The following is a 7450-nucleotide window of genomic DNA, read 5'->3' as shown; positions in this document are numbered from 1 at the left end:
CCCTGATACGAGGATGACCCCCTGATACGAGGATGACCCCCCCGATACAGGGGAACGCAGCCGACCAACTTTCCCAGAAACCGATATTATGAGATGAAATAGAATTGTTAGAACCAGGTGACACTTTTACCTTTTCATTTATAAGTAAAAAAAACCTCAGTAAATACGAAAAAATAATCCAAATGACCGGAGTCACAATTACTGCACTGCAGCTTCAGAGGAGAAATCTCCCAGCATTCCCTGCTTCATTAGTGTCTGCACAGGACTTTCTGCAGCCTGCAAACCTTAGCCAGCGTCTGTTTATAAGCTTCCTGACAGATTCCAATAACAAACAGCAGAACAGTGAGTGCAGCTCTGAAGTATAGTACAGGAAGTAACTCAGTATCAGTAATGTATGTACACAGTGACAGCACCAGCAGAATAGTGAGTGCAGCTCTGGAGTATAATACAGGATGTAACTCAGGATCAGTAATGTAATGTATGCACACAGTGACTGCACCAGCAGAATAGTGAGTGCAGCTCTGAAGTATAATACTGGAAGTAACTCAGGATCAGTAATGTAATGTATGTACACAGTGACAGCACCAGCAGAATAGTGAGTGCAGCTCTGGAGTATAATACAGGATGTAACTCAGGATCAGTAATGTAATGTATGCACACAGTGACTGCACCAGCAGAATAGTGAGTGCAGCTCTGGAGTATAATACAGGATGTAACTCAGGATCAGTAATGTAATGTATGTACACAGTGACAGCACCAGCAGAATAGTGAGTGCAGCTCTGGAGTATAATACAGGAGGTAACTCAGGATCAGTAATGTAATGTATGTACACAGTGACTGCACCAGCAGAATAGTGAGTGCAGCTCTGGAGTATAATACAGGATATAACTCAGGATCAGTAATGTAATGTATGTACACAGTGACTGCACCAGCAGAATAGTGAGGGCAGCTCTGAAGTATAATACTGGAAGTAACTCAGGATCAGTAATGTAATGTATGTACACAGTGACAGCACCAGCAGAATAGTGAGTACAGCTCTGGAGTATAATACAGGAGGTAACTCAGGATCAGTAATGTAATGTATGTACACAGTGACTGCACCAGCAGAATAGTGAGTGCAGCTCTGGAGTATAATACAGGAGGTAACTCAGGATCAGTAATGTAATGTATGTACACAGTGACTGCACCAGCAGAATAGTGAGTGCAGCTCTGGGGTATAATACAGGAGGTAACTCAGGATCAGTAATGTAATGTATGTACACAGTGACTGCACCAGCAGAATAGTGAGTGCAGCTCTGGAGTATAATACAGGATGTAACTCAGGATCAGTAATGTAATGTATGTACACAGTGACTGCACCAGCAGAATAGTGAGCGCAGCTCTGAAGTATAATACTGGAAGTAACTCAGGATCAGTAATGTAATGTATGTACACAGTGACAGCACCAGCAGAATAGTGAGTGCAGCTCTGGAGTATAATACAGGATGTAACTCAGGATCAGTAATGTAATGTATGCACACAGTGACTGCACCAGCAGAATAGTGAGTGCAGCTCTGAAGTATAATACTGGAAGTAACTCAGGATCAGTAATGTAATGTATGTACACAGTGACTGCACCAGCAGAATAGTGAGTGCAGCTCTGGAGTATAATACAGGAGGTAACTCAGGATCAGTAATGTAATGTATGTACACAGTGACTGCACCTGCAGAATAGTGACTGCAGCTCTGGAGTATAATACAGGATGTAACTCGGGATCAGTAATGTAATGTATGTACACAGTGACTGCACCAGCAGAATAGTGAGTGCAGCTCTGGAGTATAATACAGGATGTAACTCAGGATCAGTAATGTAATGTATGTACACAGTGACTGCACCAGCAGAATAGTGAGTGCAGCTCTGGAGTATAATACAGGATGTAACTCAGGATCAGTAATGTAATGTATGTACACAGTGACTGCACCAGCAGAATAGTGAGTGCAGCTCTGGAGTATAAGGCTAATTGCCCACGATGCAGAAATGCTCTGGATTTTTCCTGAGCATTTCTGCATCTCCTTGGCAGATTGTACATGCGGATTTTACATGCGGATTGTACATGCGGATCGTGCATGCGGATTGTACATGCGGATTGTACATGCGGATTGTACATGCGGATTGTACATGCGGATTGTACATGCGGATTGTACATGCGTTTTCCTGCCAGGGACATGCGGATGTGACGCGTTCTTCACTTGCATTTCCACATGCGGGTTGTGATTTTAGCATCACTTGGAAAGTGCTTGACAACTTGGTCACACAATATAAATCCATGCAACCGGCAACCGGCATGGATTTTATATAGTGTGACCAAGTTAGTTAAAAAAAAGATAAAAATGGTTAAAAATAAATAATAAAATGAAAAATATACATTATACTTACCTTCTGATGACCCCCGCTCTCCTTATCCGATGCGTCCTGGCTCCCCGGCAGCTCGCGATGGTCTAAAAGGACCCTCCATGACAGTGGTCTCTTGATCCGTCATATGACTAAATGACGTCATGGAAGGTCCTTTTAGACCATCGCGAGCTGCCGGGGAGCCAGGACGCATCGGATAAGGAGAGCGGGGGTCATCAGAAGGTAAGTATAATGTATTTTTTTCATTTTATTATTTATTTTATTCTTTTTTTACAGTTTTCTATGGTACCGGGGTCCGGGGGAGAGTCTCCTGCCCTCCACACCCGGGTACCATCCGCACATTGTATCGCTTAATATCCGAATGTTCACATGTAGTGATGCGGATTCCACGCGTTCTAATGCAAGTCAATGGCGCCGAAAACGCCGCGATTCCACAAAATAATTGGTAATGCTGCGTTTTTTTCCGCAATGATAATCCGCAGTGGAAATTTCCGCAGCATGTGCACAGCAGATGAGGATTATCATTGGGGGACATGGCAGACCTTCTACCAAGCGTTTTTTAAGCGTTTCTGCAGCGTTTTTTGCCGCTGCGGAAAAGCTTAAAAAACGCATAGTGTGCACACAGCCTAATACAGGATGTAACTCAGGGTTAAATAAAGGTTCCCTCATTGCCACTGATATATGTAGCGTTTTTTACTACATGCCGCCATGAAATAAATACATTGATTAACCTCCATCTTGAAGGCTGATGAATTGTATTCACGTTGACGGTAATGAAAAATTACAGAACGATGCAGCAAGAAGAAACAATTTGCTTGTGTAGAACAGTGTAACGGATCTGTCACAATACCTGGTGAATAGCGCTGATTACATGTACAGTGTGGGGGGCTGTAATTCTTCCATCACTCAGGAGCTGGAGACATTTATAGAACTACTTATGACCAGAACTAATCATCCAGCTGGAGGGAAAAGTCTACAGGGGACAAGTCTCCCAACTACTGGAGAAAGTGATGAGAAAGTGCCCCTAGTGGTCACCGCAGGAACTATTAACTATTAACCAGAAGAGCAATGGTTCTAACATAATAGAGTTTAATAAATTCTGACACCTAGTGTGCAAAAGTGGAGCTGTCCTTTAAAGAAGCCTTCCTCCTCTTCTTCCTCCTCCTCCCATCAAAGGTTTACTATATTGTACTCATCATATCATTCAGCGCTGTGCACTCTCAGTTGCCCATTTTGTCCTTCTACCCAGTTAACTCTTTTCCATTAGGTCTGTCTTCCAGCATGCTATTTCAGAGGTCTGTTTTTTTGCACTTTATTTCCAGCACTGTGGCCCCTTAAGGCTATGTTCCCACAATGAGTTTTTAGTGAGTTCTTTACGCTACATATATATTTAAAAAAAATGCAAGTAACATTAATGGGGGCAGAAAATCTGCAACATCAAAAACTCATAATGGGAAGCCCCTCTGCATCAGTGGGGTCCCTGGCGATCTATAACCAGCCAGGCAGTGATCTCATACCGTAGCCACGTGCCATGACATTCTGGATACCGGACCTCTTCCCCATTATACAGGACGACGTTTCCCTTTCAGTTTTCTGCATTTTTCAACCTTCCACCATGTTTGATGATCCGTCCCCAACGCCTGGTAAATAGAAGAGGATCATGATCCGTCCCCATAAAACTCCTGTCTGCAGGAGGAAATGTTCTCCGCTCCATCTACTGAATATTCTGCGGATATTTTATAAGCGAAATTCATCAATTAAGTGGCCTCAGCGGAGGCCTAGGAAATAATGTCTGCAGGATCGGGAATAATTTTGTTATTTTCTTCAAGGGTATAATCGCACGGATCGGCAGCAGGGGGAGCAGGAAAAGTGGCGGGGAAAGTCATGCGTTCAGGAGTTTTATGCCGTAAGGTGGAATCATTCTGTGATTTGTATCGATTTCTTATGATGTCAGGATCTCTGCTCCGGAGGTGAATGGTTCATTCTGCACATGTAGATACTAATTATTTGTGCAGATGGATATAACTTCTACCTGCAGGACCCAGGGGCAGCGATAGAAGCTGTGGACCCCATAGTACACTGCTGTCTTCTCTTTGGCCAAGGGATTTAGGGGAAGGAAAAGAGCAGCAGAGCTTGTGAAGGAAAGCTGAACTCTACCGGAGCCAGGGAAAAGTGACTTTTTGGCAATTTCTATCTTGTATCTTTCCGCACAGACTAATCCAGTCTATTATTTTTCCTGCAGCAGGCATTTCACTATAGCCAATGACAGTATTTGCCAGGGCCGGCATCGGGCACAATTCTGTTTGCCAATCAATGATTCAATTCTGTAAATTGCAGTGAGCTCCTTTGAGAGCCCGAATCTCCCGTCCTGGAGCCGCCCAGTGTCGCTGCTGCCGACATTGTGAGAATTGAAAGGATGAGATCCGGGACGTCACCGCTGAGCACGATACCGGCGCTGTGCGCTCAACCACCTCTATACCTGCACATGGACATGGCACACTTTGGGTACGTTCACACAAGTGTATACAAATCGTTCAGAACTTCATCCAGAAAAGTTGGAGGATTTCTTTCTCACTTGTATCCGTTTTTCACAGCAGCTATTAATCATTTACAGTATCCTGTTACAGAAGTGCAATGTATCCGTAACAATCAGATGCCGGACTGTGTCTCCGTACGGCGTACGATTTTTTCACGCACCCATAGACTTGGATTACTGAGTTTCTTCCAAATAAGGAGGAAACTAGTGCAGGCTGCTGATGCGCCCAGGGGATGGGGACGACTCGGCGCCCTGGTTCTTGCTGTTAGTTTTGGGGGGATGCCGCGGTGGTCGGCACCCGGAGCCGTACCCTGGGGTCACTCTTAAAAGCAAGGGATAATGGGGGAAAGGTGTATGGGATAGGGAAAGTTTGTGACGCCACCTGTGGTGTCCTGTGAGGATCACCAGCGCTGCTACAGTCCTCTGAGGCCTGTGGTCAGGCAGCTTAGTAGGTGCGGCTCCCCACAGGTGGAGCGGGGCCTCAGGGCAGCATAAGAGAAGGGATGAAGGACAGAGGGGACCCAGCTGGGTCAGAGGAATAACAGGGACACACACAACAGTTCACTTCAGTACCATTACTGGTGGTGTTTCAGGCATGATCCAGGGCACTGTAGGGTGAAGGGTGCATTTCAGGACTCTCCCCAGTGAGTGGGTGTGGGGCCTCCTGTTTTTTGCCTTTTCCTGATAAGTTTATGACCTGTCTGGAGCTAGGCCTAACTTGGTGTCTGTCTTGCACCGGCTGACCTGGTGGTAGGGCCTTCTGTTGGAGATCACACTCCCTGGTCTCTTGGGCCTCAGTGACTCCTGACCCTGGTATATCAGTCAGCTTCTGGTGTTCCTGGGACATGTAGTTCACCAGGGGTTCCGGGTGTTTCTGCTGGTCCTAGAGATCCTTGCAGACACGGACCCTGTGTCCGGTAAATGCTTGTGGGGTGAGCTGGCTAAGCTCCTCTGCCCCCTATGTAGCTCGCTTACTCCACTTGCCTTCGGCCGCGCTCGGGGCCCTCACTAGGCTTCACACTGGCAGTAGGCCTCGCTACTCTTCACCGCTCTTATGGCGTCAGCACGCCTTAGGCTCACTAACTGAGCTCCCTGCATCTGGACTGACCTTACAACCTCTCTGGCTGCAGCAGACTGACTTTCTCACAGACTGAACTGCCTAGCTCCACCTTCCCTATTTATATCCCTAACGGGCTCCCTCTGGTGGTCTGAGGTGGAAGGTGAAGGTGTGTGAATGCTATGAGGGCGTCTTGTGGAGGAATCCGTCCATGCACCCCTCTAGGATCTGTTGCACCAATGCGCAGCAGGGCGCCACACTGCCATTATTTTTCACACGCAGATGCAATCGGTAAGAAAATCGCTCATCCGCACTGCAGCACTGAATAACATTGGTCTGAGTGCGGTCCGTTTTTCATGGACAGACCTCAGACCGAAAATATAATTGTGTGAACGAGCCCTAATAGAATAGGAGAGTAGTTACTGTTATGCCACCTGGAATAACTGGACGGAATGAGGGCATGTGTACTGGGCACCATTGTGCCAACACGAGAACATGTCTGTATTCCCACGCTCCGACATAGGGCTCATTCAGACGTCCGTGCAAATTGGTCTGAGATCGGACTGCAGTGCTCAGACTATCGCGGCTCTCCAACCTGAGCGGGACATAGAAGTACATGACCTGCGGCCAGTCTATGCGTCAGCGGTCCGTGCTCTTACCGACGTCTTCATGAGCCCACACGGCTGAACTCATAAACTTTTCTTTATGTTATACTGACAAAGTTTTACATCAGGGCCCTGGACTGAAAGACCACCAGAAACTGAAGCCCCTGGACTGGATAATAAGACGTCTTGGCTGCAGGGACGATGTCAGGTGCCTTACAACTCTCCGCACTTCAGCCCCTCCAGCCGGACCAGTAACAGGACTGTAGATTTTGTTGCTTTCTAATATCTCGTGTCCTCACTTTTATTTTTTGGAAACTTTACAAAGACACGGATATTTCCCTAGACAGGCCGGACATCTCCAGGAGCCGCTAACTGTTCACAAAATTCCACAGCACAGACTTTCCTCAACTTTTTCAGGCAGAACGAGCTTCTAAAAGATCGTGAAAACTTGTAAGGGCATGATCACACAGATTTGGTCCGCACCAAAAAATGCCTGAAAGATTGCTGAAAAAAAAACACTTGAAAGATTCATCCTATTAATTTCTGTCTTAAAACCACTTTTCCGTTTATATTTTCAGTCTTTCGAGTATTTTTTTTTCCTGCTTCAAGTTTGGAAAACATCTGGTGAAAAAAAAAAGAAAGCCCCTGTCCGTTCTATAAAGCGGCTCCTGATGGAATCCACTCCAGACTAGGCACCACCCAATCAAAAGCCTGCAAAAAAAAAAACGCTTCAGGCAAAAAAAAAAAGTCTTCCAAAACACTTCAAAGACTTCTCAAAGAGCACGTACTGGTTTCCACTAGAAAACTTTTTATGCACTTAAACTTAGGTCAAGTTTTTAAAGAGATCAAAAATCACAAAT

The sequence above is a fragment of the Phyllobates terribilis genome, unplaced genomic scaffold (assembly GCF_046119375.1).
Source record: "Phyllobates terribilis strain yellow unplaced genomic scaffold, ASM4611937v1 Scaffold_12__6_contigs__length_324123572, whole genome shotgun sequence".
Taxonomy (NCBI): Eukaryota; Metazoa; Chordata; class Amphibia; order Anura; family Dendrobatidae; genus Phyllobates; species Phyllobates terribilis.
This window is presented reverse-complemented; position numbering follows the sequence as displayed.